This window comes from Arachis hypogaea, chromosome 14, assembly GCF_003086295.3.
Source record: "Arachis hypogaea cultivar Tifrunner chromosome 14, arahy.Tifrunner.gnm2.J5K5, whole genome shotgun sequence".
Lineage (NCBI taxonomy): Eukaryota > Viridiplantae > Streptophyta > Magnoliopsida > Fabales > Fabaceae > Arachis > Arachis hypogaea.
The window spans coordinates 129,708,975-129,729,075 of record NC_092049.1 but is presented as its reverse complement, the minus strand read 5'-3'; the positions used below and the strand labels follow the sequence as shown (position 1 = coordinate 129,729,075).

At 31.9% G+C, this 20,101-nt stretch overlaps 2 long non-coding RNA genes across 4 annotated transcripts; both read right to left on the bottom strand.

Annotated features, from left to right (window-relative positions):
• Window positions 1-836: 836 nt before the first annotated feature.
• LOC112744145 (uncharacterized) lies at window positions 837-3,283 on the bottom strand. 3 transcript variants are annotated; one of them, XR_003172669.3, is made up of 3 exons: window positions 2,270-3,283; window positions 2,116-2,196; window positions 837-1,070 (listed from the first exon to the last, which is right to left on the bottom strand). It is a non-coding gene; the product is annotated as an uncharacterized lncRNA (long non-coding RNA). The 3 variants fall into 3 exon arrangements; XR_011871346.1 differs by having other exon boundaries at window positions 1,662-2,196; window positions 2,270-2,594; XR_011871345.1 differs by lacking the exon at window positions 837-1,070 and having other exon boundaries at window positions 1,561-2,196; window positions 2,270-2,594.
• Window positions 3,284-13,858: 10,575 nt separating this feature from the next.
• On the bottom strand, window positions 13,859-15,142 carry LOC112744144 (uncharacterized). Its single transcript, XR_003172668.3, has 2 exons — window positions 14,486-15,142; window positions 13,859-14,429 (listed from the first exon to the last, which is right to left on the bottom strand). It is a non-coding gene; the product is annotated as an uncharacterized lncRNA (long non-coding RNA).
• Between the last annotated feature and the right edge of the window lie 4,959 nt (window positions 15,143-20,101).

Genomic DNA, 20,101 nt, shown 5'->3' with positions numbered 1-20,101 from the left:
ATTATAATATTATATAAAATATATCAAAGACACGAAAATAAAATAATGGACAAAGCCTAGGCTTAACATTCACAACTTATATTGTATTTTGAACTCTCTCTATATATAAAATACTGCGCGATATGGAAGTCTGAATGTTTCAGATAATTTATTCATTAATTTGATTTTATCTTAATGTTAGTTTTTTACTTTATATGCTTGTAAATTACTGTTCTAATTATTTAGTGTCAAATTATTTTTGTTCCATTTTATTTAATTGGTTTAAAGTGACAACAATGCTTTATTACTTGCAAGTGTTCTGTCATATAAAAAGTGAAACACGGTTTGGGAGATATTATTTACATATCAAAATTAGACTATATTTTTTTTTAGAATTAATGAGAAAAAAAAGCATAATAATTAATAAAGTTTTCCTTAGCATATGATTATAAAATGTAACTCGAAAGCCTTGTTTGTCAGCATGAAATTTTAAGCTTTCATTTTTCTAAACGCTAACAAATCATTAAAAGGAAATAACAAAATATAGACGCTTGACAAATTCATATTGAAACTATTTTATAAGTGTAGCTTGAGAAATTAATTTCAAAAGTTAAGAACATTAAGGGCTATATTATTTTAAGACTATTGTATAACTATCTGCTATTGAATAAGTAATTCTGTCAATAAATTTACAATACTGCAAAAAATTAATAAAAATTAATGAACTGATTCTACATGTCTGATAGTATCCAACAGAAGACAAACCAACCAATAACACTGCGTAAATGAAGCACAAGAAGCAACATTCAAAATACTAAATGTGGGTTTGGTTTTGGCCGATTGCGACAAATAAATATGTACCGGCAAGAGAATTTACATAACAAAAAATACATCTTAGTTCTATGCTCCCACAATGTTTAATATACGCTATAAGATCACTATGTATCAAATCAGTGTTAAAGCTAACACCCCTATGTTTATGAGCTTGTTAAGTCCTTCATGTGAAGAAGTGCTACCACTTAGTTCTCCAGCATTCACATATTGACTTCTTCCAGTGCCAGTATTTGCAGACACATTAACTGACCAACCATCTATGTTAAACAAATTTTAAGGCTGAATAAGCATTACAATAATAAATAACATAGCCCCAAGCAACGAAAAATACAGCTAACTTTATCATGGCATTCTATAATTCTCATTCTTTCCACCAGAAATTAATTAAAAGAAAAGTTTCAATTAGTTAGCAATAAAGGTTTCATTTGAACTACAGTCGCTAACAGATACATTATGCTTAGGCCTTAAGCTATGGCTACAAGACATTGTGGACTTTAAGAACAAGAAAATTTCTTGGTTGGAATGGAAAACGAACAACTTAGGAGCTTCACGGAAAAATAATGAAAATAAGGGAATACAACTAAATGTCAGCGAAAAAAAAATAACAAAAGATAATAAAATCTGGAATTTAGTTTCTATATAAAGAAAAATAAGGTTCAAGTTCACATAACATCAGCTATCAAGCAAGTATTATTGGATCTGAATGAAACAGATCACTGAAGACAGCAAAAAAAAAGGGCACAAATGTCACTTTAAGCTTCTGTGATTTCAGAATTGACATTAAGGATATGAATAAAAACACATCGGACCCAAACACAAATCATAAAGAAACAAATATGAAAACTCACGAATACACACAAGCAACTTGAAAAGGAGGAGGAGGAGGATTTTGTTGGTGGGGGCACACGCACACACAACATTCACATACAAAGGAACTGGATTTCCTTATATGATACTTCACTATCACATCTAATTAGATTATAGGGGAAAGCCATCAAAGCATCATTGAGTTCTGTTCACCATTTTCATCGACAAATCAGCGGACCCGTTCCATAAGTGAGATTTCAAGATATAGATTTAACATATATATGCAAATTATGGTCTAACAGAGATAAAATAGTTTGGAGCAAAAGACTACCTTTGTAACCCAGAACAGTTAACAGTTAACAGTTATTCAGAACCAAAACACATAACATCTAAATTATAAAGCAATTTAGCAAAAAACAAAGGCATAAACATAATAATTAACTAATTGATTAAAAAAATGCATAAGAAGTAAGTAGTGAATATGAGATTAATTACTGAATGCATCTGGTCAACAATCCAATCCTGAGTGGCCGAATCCACGCCATGAAACAAATAAGGCCATCTCACTTTCGCAGCCTGAAAGGTATCCTAGTTAATGAAAAAGTGAAAACTTGAAATGAAAAAACAAGAGAGAAAGGAGAGAGCATACTCCTTATGAGAATCATGTTTTGTTCTCTGACCTCTGAAATCAATAAATGCAGAGGTGAATGCCAATGCTGACCCAGCCTGAATTGCGGTTTTGATGCTCCGTTACGGGAAGGAAGTGTTCAAATGAGTGAAATCAATTCAGTATTGTAGATGAAATATGGGGCACTGGACGTGATACGATGAGTTCACTCCAATGGCAGAGTTGAAGAGATCACCACCAATGGCAGAGTTGAAGAGATCACCACTCGCACCATCAAGGCTGCTGACGTGATGAGAGCTCATCCTAACCATATCATCAAAAAATATTCTTCCTCCAACCTCCTCATCATTCCTCCCCACGCTGACCTCCATCGCGGCAACATCTACTTCCTCGTTCCCCTGCCTCCCCCTCCCAACCAACACGCTGCAGCAGATCAGAAGCTCTCCACCCCACTCACACAAGCACCAGCAGACCCCGCGGTCTTACTCTCTGAAGGTCTCATCTCGACACCAGAGCTCAGAGATGGTGTCGAGGTGAGGCCTCCAAAAAGTAAGACGGCGGGGTCTGCTGGTGCTTGTGTGAGTGGGGTGGAGAGCTTCTGATCTGCTGCTGCAGCGTGTTTGTTGGGAGGGGGAGGCAGGGGAACGAGGAAGTAGATGTTGCGGCGACGGAGGTCAGCATGGGAGGAACGATGAGGAGGTTGGAGGAAGAATATTTCTTGATGACATGGTTAGGATGAGCTCTCATGACGTCAGCAGCCTTGATGGTGCGAGTGGTGATCTCTTCAACTCTACTATTGAAATGAACTATTCGTATCACGCCCAGTGACCCGCATGGCAGGATGCATGATATGCATCCTCTTATGTTTTTATTCACTATTAAAGCTAAGTTGGAGAAGAAGATGGGGTAAAAGCTATAAGAGAGAATTTGCGCGCATTTGATGGCTAGGTTGGAGAAGAAGATGTAACCTTATACCTTATATATAATGGGCCACCAATTTGCATCCCTACATACTCATTGACCCCATTCTGCACTTCTTATTACTTAGTACACTCATGTATATAATAGGAGGTCTTATCTGTATCTTCCTTTATTATAATTAACCCTATCTTTTATACTCTTTCTTCTTTTTTGGAAAAATCTTATTTTATTATTTAATATATTGAAAGCAACAATATATATATCAAGCTAATTATTTATATTATTTATTTTTTAATTAAACATACATGGCTTAATAGAAATTATCAAATTAGAGGCAAGACTATATAAATACAATAATTTTAAATATATTGTCATGTGAATTTAATGACCATTAATATATTATCTATAAATTATTCATTGGATATGTTTAATTTTAACTATTAAAACTAATTTAATGACTATAATTATATTCTCATATTTTTATATAAAAATTTGATTCTCATACTAAAGAAAAAATTTAAAAATCAGCAGAATTTATTATTTTTTATTAATATTTTTACTTTTTTAATTATCAATATAGTTTTTTAGTCTAACAATTTAATAATATACTGTCAGCTCATATTTTAAATATTATTATTATTATTATTATTATTATTATTATTATTATTATTATTATTATTATTATTATTATTTTACCAAAGATATAAGACTCGAACCCGCAACCTCTTAATTGAATATGGGGAGACTATACCATTTGAACTATAACTCATTGACATATTTTAAATATTATTAACTAACTGCTAACTAAAAATAATAAATTATACTAATTTTTTAATAATTTTCCGAGATTAAGTATATAACATTCGTGACCTTTTTTATTTTATATAATGTGACGCTAACAATCTCATATAAACATAAAATACTATAACTTACCTAATTAATGACACAACAAATAAAAAATTATCATTTATATTAATTTTATGGATATCTTACACATAAACATTACTTTTCTAAAAAGGCTAATAATAATATTTTTTCCCTCAAAAAAAAAAACTATTAGCAATTTTATTGATATCTTATTTAAGCAAGTCTCTAACTTATGTCATTTTATAAAAATAAGTCAATTTGATAAAAAAAATTAAATAAAACAAATTTATAACCAAATTCTATTAAGAATATTTATGTAATTTTACATTTCAAATATTTTATTGAAATAAATTACCAATTTTTTATTAGCCTTATAACTAATAAGTAATATACCTGAATATCACCAGTTTTTGCTCTATTAATAAATTAATTTCTACTAATAAGTTAGCTAGCAATTTTTTAATTAAAAGAAAAGGGAAAAAAAAAGAAAAAGAGTTAGCTAGGCACGAAGGTGAAAGAGAAAAGAAGGAAGGAAACATAGTTTGCATAAAGAGATGTGTGGGTCACACTGTCACAGAAAGAGAAAGAGAGAGAGTGAAGGGAATGGGAATGGCCGAATGGGAATGGCAGCAGCTTTATTCTGCTTTTCAAAGTTTTACTTTTAGTCTTTTGTTAACATCCCATTCTGTGTTACTCATCCTATAAACTATAAAGTTTTTATTGCTTCCATCACCCCACATTTACACCATAATAATAATAGTACTACCCTTCCAATATTAATATTTTATACACATATTAACACCTTACTTTATATTCCTATACATTTTTCGTATAGAAAATTTTTAAACATTCTTAAAATATTAATATAATTTTAATTGTTAATGTTAATTAATAAATAATGTATATTTTTTATAATTAAAATTAATGGTTAAAATTGCTAATACATATATATTTTAAAAATATTTAAAATTTTTCCTATCCTATAATATAATCATCATAACAAAGTTTATCTCTTCTTCTAAATAATCACATAATATAATTATATATAAGGTTTAACTTAATTTCACATAAACCCTATATATAGTCAAATTAACAAAAGTGTAGCCCTAATTATTTTAACTAGAAGTGATACAAATATAAATATATATAATTAAAAATTTAATTTTAATATATTTTTATAAAAAATTTTGGTTAATTATGACTGAAAATTTTTTGTTACCAAACTTTTTTCATCACAATATATAGTGTGAGTGAGGATGCCAAATTCAAAATAAACGGCATTTATAATTAAAATCTTATCGTGACGGATAAGATTAAAAGGGATTCTAGCTATATTGAAAGAAAACCTAATAAATTAATACATGGAGAGATCATTTTTATTTTCTCACAAAATCTTAAGAGTGATAGAAAATACAAAAATTTAAAAAAATAAAAACTCTAATCAAAAGCAAACTGGTTATAAAATCTATTGCACAGAGACAATCTTAAAAATCGAATCCGAGATATGATGCTTAAATAACTCAAACAAAACCACTTGTGCCCGCTTGAACATTGTAACTAAGCTAGTTGTACTTTGGAGGACTTGGAAGAGTCAACAATTGTTGAATTGTCCTCAATAACCTCTGGTGAGTAGTGACATATTCCTTCTCTCATCACAAGATAAAGGAACCTTAATTATTTTCCCCCATAAGCCAATGGTCAACGGAAAAAAATAAATTGAAAACTAATTATAAATAGGGGCATGGACCCAAGAGCATTTCCTGTTTAATAGGGTGATAAAAGAAAAAGAATGGTCCCAAGAGTATTTCCTGTTTAATCTATCATGATTAATGATGAGAATCATTTTTGGGTCAACTTCCATAAAAGTGCATACACAAAAGAAAATGTGAACAATACCTAAATTCAGGAATTACAGCTGAAAATGTGGACAAGACAAGATGTATAACATCATAGATTAGTGGACATAAATTTTTAACAAGTATATTATCATAATCTCTTGATCATGTGCTTGCTTCTGTAATAAAATTAACGTAAATTATATATATACTTTAAATCTAGCTTAAGTTTATGTTAAAATTAAATTATTTATTTATGTTAAAGATATAACAATTTATATGTCATTTTTTATCAACTTAAGTTTTGAAAAAAGTGGTATGACGAGAATTTGTTACATTATTTCTTCCCTGTACATTTTTCATCATGTAATATTCTCTTCATATGATTTTTTTTTTCCTTTTCTGCACATGCTGTATTTTGGAATATATAAAAGAAAAGTGATTATATCTTAGCTTCTCGTGCTAATTAGTAGTTCATATATACATTATTCCCACTATTGATCATCCATATTTAATTAGTATATGCATGCATATGTGCACATATTTCATCACATTATTTATCTGTCTTATTCATGTAAAATTACGAACCATGAGAGGATACTAGTATAGGCCGAAGTCCCCCCAAAAAATTTCAATAACTTAATATAGATCCAAAAAATTTTGTATAATATTCATTTTATAAAAATAGTATTGTATTTATTTTGGTCTTGTTTTGTTGCTTTAATCATAGATTTTTTGGGCGTTGAACTTTTGCATGCACAAGCTAAGGTTGTAATTTAATTTTCCAGAGCTTATCAATTGACGCGGCTTTTCTCTCTTGCTAAGATTGCTAAGATTCTCACAAATTTAAACAGTAAGCTTTGATTTAATTGCTAACATTCTCTCTCTCTCTACCACCCCAACCCCAATTCTTCATCTTTTATATGCTGTACCTTCTCTTCCTCCATTTTCTCTCCAATTTCATCTAATTGAAAATGCAAAAGTACAGCATGAGGGGGCAAGAAATGTAAAGGAAACACATTAAGAAATCGCCAGAGTTTAAGGGCTCCAACACAAGACAAATTACATAAAACACTAAGCAACTAGCACAATTATGTATGACAAATGCAGTTGAATGGAAATCACATGATGGACAACCAAAAGCTTAACCCTTCTTAGGTGAAACATCACTTTTTCTTTGATGGATGCCATTCGATCAATAGAGTAAACAAAAGTACCAATATTTGATCTGATTTAGCTAAGCACAAGTTTAATGTTTTATCCAGGTCTCATAAAGATGAGGAATAAAGATAGATTCATGATGGTAAAACTTAATTCATGATGTTTTTTATTATTAATTTTACATAAAAATAATTACAAGTGGATTTTTATTAAAAAATATTATAATAATAAAAAATAAGAAAATGACATTGTATCTATTTTGATTGAATGTCAAAAATAAACAAAGTTGTTTCACTAGGTTGAATGTGGTATTGAAGTGTTAGTTCATCATTTTAGTCACTGTCAAAAAGGTATTACATGGGATGCTACATCTCGATAAATAAGTGCCCTGTACAAAAATTGGACACTAACTTATTAGTTATTATATACAAGCTATACTTTTGTCTCTTTTATTTGGGTTATTAACCAAGTGGGATAAGTCACTATTGGGGCCAACATTAAACACCATGTTAGGTCCCCGTCCTCTCAATGTTTAACTTAATGGAAGAGTAGAATTTAAAAGGTCTAATTCATGAAAACTAGTGCAGTTCCATATTCATGCAAAAGGTCTAATTATTTAGTGTCAAATTATTTTTATTCTATTTTATTTAATTGGTTTAAAATGACAGCAATGCTTTATTATGTTATTGAAGTGTTTACTCTTACAATTTGTAAGTGTTCTGTCATATAAAAAGTGAAACACAATTTAGGAGATATTATTTACATATCAAAATTAGACTATACTTTTTTTTGGAATTAATGAGAAAATAAAGCATAATAATTAATAAGGCTTTATTTAGCATATGATTATAAAATGTAAGTCGAACGCGTTGTTTGTTTGTCGGCATGAAATTTTAAGCTTTTTCTTTTAAACACTAACAAATCATTAAAATAACAAAATATAGATGTTTGACAAATTTATATTGGAACTATTTTATAAGTATAGCTTGAGAAATTAATTTCAAAAGTGAAGAACATTTAGGACTATATTATGTTAAGACTATTGTATAACTGAATCTGCCATTGAATAAGTAATTCTGTCAATAAATTTACAATACTACAAAAAAATAATAAAATTTGGAGTCAAGTAAACAAATGGAGAGAGACGTAAATCAGTACCCAATATTGAAAGGAAGTAGACTCTAACCCAATATACTTAAATCAGTATATTGCTAAGGTCACGGGATAAGCAGCAGAAGGAGAATCAATTCCTTTTATGTGTACCCTTTCCAAAAATAGCTTAACATGAAAAAGCATGCGAAAAAGAACTTTGCATGAAAATAGAAAGAAAAAAAATTGACCTTCACGACTTTTGTTGAAGCCAGTTGTCAAATATCCAAAACAGGAGTGAGAGTGTCTTGAAACCTGTATAAATATATCTGGAAAATTTTGTATAAACAGTTGATGAATATCAAGCATGATAACATGGCCTCTCTAGTTGCTGCACTTGACGCCTTCCCAGTTGCAACATTAAACCCACCTTTCAGAGAAAGCAGAGCTCGTGACTAGAAATATGCCAAACTGTTACCATTATTAATGGTGTTCGTATTTGGAGAGCTCATGGCTAGAAATGAAGAAGAAAAACAAAAAAAGAATATGAAGACATAGAGTACATTTCTTAGTGAAAAAATATGATTAATTATTAGTTTAATTTTAAAATATGTGTCCTCAATTAGATTTCTGCTATGTATTTAGCCCCTCTCAATGTCCAATTCTTACTTAAATATCCGATAGATTATAATGTGTTCTAATACTGCGCGATGTGGTGGCCGAAGTCTGAATGTTTTAGATAATTTATTCATTAATTTGATTTGATCTTGATGTTAATTTTTTACTTGGTGAATTATATGGTACAGATCAAGTTGATATAGAGAGAGATTGATGCAGTGAGAAATTGACACTTATGGCTGAGATGAGCAGTAATTTGTTGGCAGTGAGTGACTTGGTGGTTGTGAGCCGTGAGGCTTCCATATTGGCTTGAAGGGTGGATCTCGATCATGAGCCTTGTTTTGTGTGGGTCAGCATTTTGTTGGGTATGTAACAATGGTTGCTGCAAAAACACAATAATGGGCCTTGAATTGTTTGCAAGGTTGGGCAATATCCTCTTTTTGTTAGTTCTTCATAAATAGGTTTATGGATAAACCCTTAAATTAAGTATAATTAAAAATCAACACATTGTTACTGCTCAAAAAAGAAAAAACATCAATACATTATTGTTGTGTGTGATAAAATGAAGATAAAAATCTACAAATTAGTTATACTAACATTGTTTTATGTCTATCTCCATAGGAGACATAGATACAATTACACAGGTATATTATTTGGTTAGTGAAATATTAATTTTTGAAGAATATGGTTATGCACAAATATACATAGAATTCGTGTATTTAGTGTCCTTAAAAAAAGATGAGACATTGAGACACATTAAATAAGGCACATATTTTACATTTTTATCCATAGTTATTTTTTGGGTTAAGTACAATTTTGGTCCCTAACGTAGAGGTCGAAAATTTTTTTCGTCTCCAGCCTTTTTTCGCCTACAAAATACTCCCGAAAATTTAACTTAATCTTAAAATCGTCTTTTTTACCAAAACTTTTTATTTTTATTACCAAATTATCCCTAATTAAAAAAATATATATAAAAAAAAAAGAAAAATGGGTTAAAGGGCTGGGAAGCTCTTCACACGAGGGGTTCAGGGAAGAAGCGGGATAAGGGAAGGTGGGGAAGGAAAGGAGAAGGGAATCCGCCGCCATTGCTCCTCGCCGCAGTCGCTGCTCGTCATCGTTCGGCCGCTGGATCTTTCCGCTGCTTCTGCTTGATCTCGCCGCTGCTCTGCTGGTTCGAGGCAAAAACAGGGGAAGGTTTCAGTGGTTTTATGATGGTGGGTGGAGGAGAGGCCGACGATGACAGTGGAGCTCAAAGAAGATGGCGCGAACTGAATGTGAGCCGAGGGAGGAGAAGAGGGCTTCGTGCTGTGACAGTGGCGCTAGGGTAGCGCGAAGTAAGAAGAAGAAAAGGGTGGCGGCGTTGTGATGGCTAATCAGCCAGAGGGGACAGTGAACAGAGGAGAAGAGAAAACACGAGAGGAAGAAGAAAAGAGAAAGGAAGGTGGTTCGGGTAGCTTGCCGACTTCTGCTTCTACTTCCATTCTTCTTCTGCTTCTTTCTTAGAATATCACTTTTATCCTGAACCCTAATTTCTTTTTTCTCCTCCTTTTTCATTCTCTATCTAGAGCTTTCATCCTCCTCCTCTTCCTTCTTTCTTCCTTTCTCCCTCTTCCTTTGCTATTGTCGTTTCTCTCCGCCCTCCTTTCTTCCTTCTTCTCTTCTCCCGCTCTTCCTTCCTTCTTCTGCTTCTCCCTCTACCTTCGTGTGCATTTTCTCATTCTCTTCACGTCGCCCTCTACTTTTCTCTTCTCTCCTTTGCATCACCTTTTGCGTCACCATCGTCGTTATCATCACATTTTTATTTCGTCTCTGTCATTCTTCAGCTTCACCTTTCTAGATCTATGAGTTTATACCGATTTCACTTGCCACCTGTTGTCTGCCTTTGTATCCACGACTACAACTTTCATCCTCCTTCTCACTTTTGTTTTTTTTTTTTAAAGAATTAGAAGAAAATTATTTTTTTTAATTTGAATTATTTAACTGTTGTTTGAATTAGAGTTGTTAATTTTGATAATTTGAGTAATTGGGGATGAAAAATTAGTAATGAAGACAGTGGTGGTGGTGAAAATTAGTGTTGAGGGCGGTGGTGCCGTGGCGGTGGTAGAAATCAGTGGTAAAGTGATTTTGACTGAGGTAAATTTGACTTTTAAGTTAGATAGATGTGTCTTGTATATTATTACCAAACATAATATAAAATTTGTGTATCTTTATGTCTATGTGCTTTTGTGTTTCTGTCTATTATTTTGTGTCTATTGTTACTAAACGGAGCATTATGGATAAATATTGTTAGTTTTATTTATTTTGATTAAATTTTGTTTATCAAAATACCTTTTAACAAATTATTTTTTTGTTGATTAAATTGTATTTTTACCAAAATATTTTTAAATTTTTTTTAATGATTAACTTATTTTTTTAAAGATACATTTCAATAATTTTTTAATTATTAAATTATGATTATACCAAATTTTTTATTAACAATTATTTTTATACTTTACTATTAATTTCTCGATATCGATGTATATTATTTTAACATTAAACTAAAAAAACTTACCACTATTAATATGTATAACAATTAATATTAATAAATAATTTATTTCATACAACTATTGAAAATTATTAACAATTTTATGAAAACTTAAAAAACAAGTCGAAATGAAAAAATCTCAAATTTAAAAAATTAATATCTCATTCTTTCACATATTTACAAAATAAGTTCCTTAATAATTTAAAAAATTATTAAAGGATATCTTAAGAAAAAATAATTTAATCATTAAAAAATTTTTTAAAGAATATTTTCGTAAAAGTACATTTAATCAGTAAAAACAATAAATTGTTAAAAGATATTCTGCTAAATAACATTTAATTACAAAAAAAAAATTTACTAAAAGGTATTTTTATAAAAAATATTTTTTTAAAAAAATGGATAAAATTAATGTTAGTCAACACAAAAAAATTTTAAATAGATTAAATATAATTTATTTTAAAAGTTAGAAAGAAAGAGAATGTATATTATATCATTATGTTATAGTATAACATATTTTATGATATAATTTTTTATTTGAAGTCTTATATAGGTTATGTTAGACCTAATTATAAAATAAAAAACTTATTTATTATTATTATCTGAATTATCTAAAAAATTATTTAAAAATCAATTAAAATCATTATCCCGTAATTAATAAATTTATCACATGATGGCATGATGCAGTCTAATTTTTTTTTTTTTTTGGTCAAGTGGATTGGACAGCCTTCAATCTTAGGCATTACACCCATGTTTCACACACACACAACACACTCACACACACTACTATAGGTATCATGAGTTTTTAAACCAACAACCAGTCTGAAGCGGACAGGTATGCCAACTGTGCTGGGCCTCAGCTGCCAGTCTAATTCTATTCACCCTAGTAAAAAAATTTAGCATTTACAAAAAACGTCTAGCCCAATATTAATACAAACATAATACCGGAAATTATTTTTGATATTAGGGTGGAAATGGGGTTTTTTAGGATTATGGATGGATAATGGTGTTATTCTTAAATGTGGAACTTTATTTTTTAGAATGTGAAAATTGGACCCTCCGATTTGTTTGGGAATAAAAATCGGACCATCCGATTTATTAGGAATAAAAATCGGACCCTCCGATTTTTTATTTTTTTATAAAAAAAAATTATAACAAACAAATGATATTAACAAAATTTTAAAAACTAACTTATAAAGTAATCGGACAGTCCGATTACTAAATCCCATATCAAAATAAAAACACATGTACCACCAACAGAATTGCATTGCACACATTCTTCTTCCATAGTAAAATTTTTTAGCCACATAATACAAACATAATAACGGAGCCCACTTTCATCCGTCCTTCTCCTTTGGAGTTAGACGGCTCGGCTAAACCAAGCTAGGAGAACTGACCAGTACCAGATTCTGCTCCCTGAAGCCACACACCAAAAGCACGTGTGATGTGCTTGATCCACTTCTATATTTCTGTACCAATTTAGCTCTTTATACGTGTCAGCATGAGATAAATAGAAAAAAAATATCTGTATATCTGTATGAATTTAGATCTGTACACTATATTTTTGCAAATTACTGTTCTAATTATTTAGTATCAAATTATTTTTGTTCTATTTTATTTAATTGGTTTAAAGTGACAACAATGCTTTATTATGTTATGAAGTGTTTACTCTTGCAAGTGTTTTGTCATATAAAAATAAAAAGTGAAACGCAGTTTGGGAGATACTATTTACATATCAAAATTAGACTATACTTTTTTTTGGAATTAGTGAGAGAAAAAGCATAATAATTAATAAGGCTTTCCTTAACATATGATCCTTGTTTGTCAGCATGAAATTTTAAGCTTTCATTTTTTTAAACGCTAACAAATCATTAAAAGGAAATAACAAAATATAGACGCTTGACAAATTTATATTAAAACTATTTTATAAGTATAACTTGAGAAATTAATTTCAAAAGTTAAGAACATTCAGGGCTATGTTATTTTAAGACTATTCTATAACTATCTGCGATTGAATAAGTAATTCTATCAATAAATTTACAATACTACAAAAAATTAATAAAAATTAATGAACTAATTCTACATGTCTGATAGTATCCGACAGAATCACCTATAGCTAATTTGGACAAACCAACCAATAACACCGCGTAAATGAAGCACAAGAAGCAACATTCAAAATACTAAATGTGGGTTTGGTTTTGGCCGATTGCGACAAATAAATATGTACCTGCAAGAAAATTTACATAGGAAAAAATACATCTTAGTTCTATGCTCCCACAATGTTTATATACGCTATAAGATCACTATGTATCAAATCAGTGTTAAAGCTAACACCCCTATATTTATCAGCTTGTTAAGTCCTTCATGTGAAGAAGTGCTGCCACTTAGTTCTCCAGCATTCACATATTGACTTCTTTCAGTGCCAGTATTTGCAGACACATTAACTGACCAACCATCTATGTAAAACAAATTTTAAGGCTGAATAAGCATTACAATAATAACTAACATAGCCCCAAGCAACAAAAAATACAGCTAACTTTATCATGGCATCCTATAATTCTCATTCTTTCCAGAAATTAATTAAAAGAAAAGTTTCAATTAGTTAGCAATAAAGGTTTCATTTGAATTACAACCGCTAAGAGATACATTATGCTTAGGCCTTAAGCTATGGCTACAAGACATTGTGGGCTTTAAGAACAAGAAAATTTCTTGGTTGGAATGGAAAACGAACAACTTAGGAGCTTCACGGAAAAATAATGAAAATAAGGGAATACAACTAAATGTCAGCGGAAAAAAAATAACAAAAGGCAATAAACTCTGGAATTTAGTTTCTATATAAAGAAAAATAAGGTTCAAGTTCACATAACATCTTAGCACCATTGACAAGATCCCTCTTCATCCTAGCGTTCTGCACCAACTGCTTAACACCAATGTAGACTCCTCCTATGGCAACAAAGGTCAATGCATAGTTGCCCATCATCTTGAAAGTTCTTATGAGGCCTGGAAGAGCAACGTTTCTCTCAACACGAGGAACATGATTCCAGGTGGCAACAACAGTACCCAGAGGGTGCCAGAAATTAAACCAGTTGTTGCACCCTTAATAGTTTTCATCAATGCAGAGTTGTAGGCAGCATACTCCTTATGAGAATCATGTTTTATTCTCTGACCTCTGAAATCAATAAATGCAGAGGTGAATGCCAATGCTGACCCAGCCCGAAACCGAACCTCCTTGAACGTGTGAAACTGGGCATCTTGCCGAGGAACCTGGATGATTTTGGCAAAAAAATGCAAGTAAACGACGAGAGCGGTGCCGTGAGCTGCAGCAGATCATAAGGAAGTAAGGAACCAGTCAAAATGATCGGCGCAAGCGAAGAGGCGGCAGAAAGGAACAGCAGCTGCCGTCGGCTCAACCTCCTCTGGCTCCTCGATCTCCTCCTCCACCTCAACCTGTTGCGACGCTGAAGTCTCGGCACCGGGATCAATATACAGAGACGGCGACTCTGGCGGCTCTGAAACCTCAGACACCGGAGTGAGAGTCTGTATGTGCGGCGGGGACCAACCGAACAGCTCTCTCGACACCATCACGCCCTCCGATCCCTACTAGAATTGAAACCAGTGATAGATCCACCGTTATTCACAAGGCAAAATTCGATTCGAGAAAACGACGTGGAGGAACTGGGGGGACGATTCGAACAGAGCTTCGTCTTCTTCTTGGCCAGAGACTACACGAACAGAGCTTGAGAGAAAGAAGAGCAGAGTAGAGACGACACGAAGAGAGCTTCGGACAAAGAAGAGCAGAGAGGAGACCGAGTGACCGACTGACGGAGACACTTCTTCTTTGCCCAGACAGGAAGAACACTTTAGATCAAACACTTTTTTTTATTTTTTTTATTTTTTATATATATTTTTATTTTAAATTTTGAATTTTTAAATTGTTTCAGATTTAAAATTACAAAACTAAGGCTAACTAAATTTTGACTAAATTAAAAAAATTAAGATAGTTTTTTGTTCAATATAAAATAAAATATTTAAGTTTTTTTTATAAAATTAAATAAAACAATAATTTTTGTTAAAATATAAAAAAAAATAATAAAAGTATTGATATAATATATATTTAAAAATTAATTAGTGACGCAAAAAAAATATAATTCACATGTCATATTTTAAGTTGTCGATGTTTTTATTATATTGTTATGTATGAATTTAGCATCGTATCAAAATATTCAGGTCCAAAGATAGGGAATTCATGTCGCAAATAGGGTGTTACTTGGACCGTCCTTAATAAGGTTATTCAAATTTTTAAAGTTGACAGTTGAAAGCGATTAAATAATTTGACTAAATTTTTATAGAACAGTTCTTAGTTATTAACTTCACGTGAAATTGACTGCTACACCTGAGTTTTCACTTTTTAACTAACTTATTATTACTATAAATTGTTTTATATAGGATATAGTTTTAAGTATTGTCCTGAGAATTGGATCGAAAATAAAAAAAAATTGTTTCATTAACCAAAAACCAATTATTAAATCAGTACTATTTATTAAGATAAAATTTGATTATAAATAATTGATTAACTGGTCAAATTGATCTCATTTTATAGCGGTTAACTGATTTAAAATAAAATATTTTTTTAAAAAAATTATATATTTCATATATATAAATATATTGTGTTATTATATTCGGTTCGAACTTCGATTAAATCTTTAAACTTTTGAACTTTTAATTCTACTAGTTTGATCACTGATTTAATTTTTGAAACTTTAGTTTTAAGTAAAAATATTTTAATAATGCCAATAGTTTCTTTCTTTTGTCATTTAATCTAAGTTTTTGTAAATGGCACTTTTAATACACTTAACATGGTTGTAATTTTTATGAATTATGTCTGTTCTTTAAAAACTTATCTAAGTAAAAAAAATGCCTTGATGCCCTTGAAAAGGTGCTATGCTTAGGTGGCTTAACAAATTTCAAACTAAACACACTTTAACAGTGTAAGATTACATTTTTTGGTTTGCATGTTAGATCTTTAAAGGAAAGGCCTATGGTAATATCTAAGTTTGAGTGAAAAGAGCTACCGTTACCTTATTAATTAAGCTCATCTACAACATAAATGAATTTATTATAGACATGATATATAACTGAATATAATAATATTGTTTGATCTATATAGTTGACTTTATCTTGATGGAATTTATTGTTTAAGTTTTCGTGCATTACAATATAATTTTATCTATGCATTAATATTTTTACCATTTTGCATAACTTTGATGGAGACCAAACCTGCCTTCTAAGACGGAAGATGTGTAGTAAATCCTCGAAGTATTTCATACCTTTTTTCAGCGTAGTATTACCACAAATAATATTTGCTTTCGAAATAGTCATTCACATATGACTATGAGTGGCATCGTATTTTTTGGAATCTTCCACATTGATCTTGCAGCTTCATTTGAGGCACATATTTCCTCTATTTATTTCCACATTGTTATAACTTAATATATTTAGCCACCCAAATAAAAGCAACACATTGCCTTCATCCAAGAGTGTAGATCTATCTTTTCTTATTGAACATAACACTTACATAATGAAAATCAGTTTTGAGTTTCAATAATCAACTGTTAATTTATTGTGTGTGTATATATACTATATTACTATGTACTGAAAAAACATTTCTCTATATAACATTAGAGGATACAGTTACAGCAGCCATTTTAAATAGAAAGATTGTGGTCACAACAAACTGACTTTCTCTAAACATCTACCTGTTCGTTCCCCTCCCTTCCCCTCCCTTCCCCTCCCCCTCCCAACCAACACGCTGCGGCAGTACATCAGCAGCTCTCTACCTCCACTCACACAAATACCAGCAGCCGTCTTACTCTCTCGAGGCGAGGCCTCGGCACCATCACAGGGAATATAGATGAACTGATAGAAGAACGATAGAAACTGTTCTTCTTAGTTGCGCCTTTCTATATGACATCTTCTGGGTATCAATGCACCACAACCAGAGAGGCTGCTGTTGAGCGGGAGAAGCTATTAAAGGTTACTTGGTTCCTTTTCATGCCAATTATATATATATATATATATATATATATATATATATATATATATATATATATATATATGTAATATATGCTATTATTTTTTGTTCTAATTTTGCTCCTTCGGAAGAAAGTTTTCTTCTCATACTTAAAAAGACATCAATCCAGCTATTGATACATAGTCATGTTTAACTTGCAGGATGCTTCGGATGAATATTTGAATACTGAGAATGCTGGTTCTACTGGTTATGTAGAAATCAGTACCATGGCAGCAATTTCTTTTGTTGTGATCGCTTCTTGTTTCTTGCTTATGCTTTACAAATTAATGGCATCCTGGTTTATTGAAGTTCTGGTGGTTCTATTTTGCATTGGTGGTGTTGAGGTGCGTTATTCTTTTCCAGACTTTGTTCCAGTTTATTACGATCACTCCCTCACGCCTCCTTTTCGTGTAGATTAGTATTAGTAATACATTATTGATCATTTCATAGTAACGATTTTCCTTTAAACTTTTAGGTACAAACATTTTTCTAACTGTCCAACTCTTCACAGTTCACATATGTGGCTGATGATTATGTTGATTGCTATCTTCTTTTTTTCATTAGTAAACAAATTATAAAATTGGTATCAGGGTCAAACTAATAATTTTAAGAATATAACTCATTTAATCTATGTCATGTGTCAAAAATCTAATATATTATAATCTATTCAACGAATGGACCGTGCCGGGATATACCTAGTTCGCATCAATGTTTTTCATGGAATCTAGACACGTGTGCTTGAAGATACTTTTTATGTAATAGTGTTATGTACATATGTACATAGGATTAAGGAGGGGGCGGGGGCCTAACATGGTGCTTAATGTTGGCCACAATAGTGCTTCTTCAAGGTACAATCTCACTTATCCTAATTTGACTAGAAAACAAGCCATTTTTCAATCCACTTGTTTAATCAACTAAATAAAACAGACCAAAATATTATGATAAAGAAAAAAAAAGACAAAGAATAGTAAAATTTTGTCATGCTTGTATATAATAACAAACAAGTGTAATTACCCGTGTCATGCACGTGCCATGCACGTAATAAGATCGAATAAAATATTAAAATGATAATTAAATAAAAACAGAAAAATAGGATTATAAAATTTGTAAAAAATAATAATAAATAAAGTATGTAACACCCTACCATACAGAGTCTTATGCTTAAGTCATAATTCAGAGATGGCAAGGTATTACGACCTCTAAAACAAAAATTTAGTACGTATAGTATTATGAATGATTGATTATAACTAGGAGCCTTTGAAGAAAAAGGGGTAAACAAAAACCGTAACTCGAACGCGCAACACTCCGATCGATAACGTAACGAACCGGGATAAGCTAACGCGAGATCATATATATAAAGAGTGTCAAAAACGGGAATATCAAGACTCAAAACCCGGTTGCGAAGATAACCGGTCCGAGCATAGCAATATATACATATAATAAAATAAGGAAACCCCAAAGGAAACCCAAAGGGACACAAATACATACAACCTATTCTCCAAAATCCCCTCTAGAAGGAGTCATCACAGTTTGTATTATTTAATGGAGATAAAAGTATCTAAACAAGATATATAACCCAAAACAGAGTCCCGAGAACAAAGGATCTTCGCTAATCCAGAAGTCTCCAGCATGCCTCAACGAGAAGCCTCGCGTCCTGCATCTGAAAACCACAAAATCCGCATGGGTGAGAACCAGAGGTCCCCAGCATGGTAACAGCTTCCACATATATAATACATAATAATAGAGGAAAGCCAAAGGCAATCCTAGAACTTCCTCCAGATAATATCAAAGCTTATAAACAAGCTAAACCATATAAGGGTATCTGACTAAAGATTCTTCAGTCTAACTAATACTTCCCTTTCCAATTCCTTCAAACCTCCCAACCACCAGCAGGAGTATATTATAGCAAACACAGTTATATCAGACAAAGAATATACAAATAGGAGCAGTTAAGACATTTAGACAATTAGCAAGTAATATGCAGTCAAATAGGCAATCTCAAACAATTCACATAGTATGCATATGATGAATGCCTGTCCCTAGTGGCTGATGATATCATCTGTCGGTTATAGAGCCAACCCGACAAGTCCTGGTAGCTAACCATTGGACTGTCCCTCTGTCGCGCATCCCCAACTCGAGTTATACTCGTTATAAACTTGATCATAAACATGATCTATATCCATCACCCTCACTGGTGAATATTTCGGGGGCGAGCTCATCCGGGTCTTTCACAGTGCCCGGCCACACTTACGACATAGGGTCAACAGAGTCTCGAGCCTCCACCTGGAGCACGTGGTGGCTAGCCACTGCTTCCTCCCAGGGATCTCGTGCCTCTGATAGTGGAAGTGCAAATCTCAATTATCAATAATTCAGCATAAGCATGCATGAATTCTCATCCATGGATCAACATCCATATCAGCCATCCGGCTCACGGTTCAGTCCAGAACCAGCCAATATTCATATTATACACAGCCTTTCCGGCTCACGGTTAAATCCATAACCAGCCGTTTCATTAACAATTATAGCCTTTCGGCCCATGGCTTAACAAGCACTTCCACCACCATCCTCCGCATCTCACATAATCATCTTGATCCTCATTGATCATTCATTTTTCCCTTGCTTCACTCGCAAGTTACCTCATTCACTAGCCCCTTTTTAATAGCTAGGCATGTCATAATGATTTAAGACATAAATGGTGAGATCGGAGGCTTAGAAGTATGAAATTTGGCTTTTAAAACTCAAAAATCAACTTTGGGATGAAAACAGGTCCA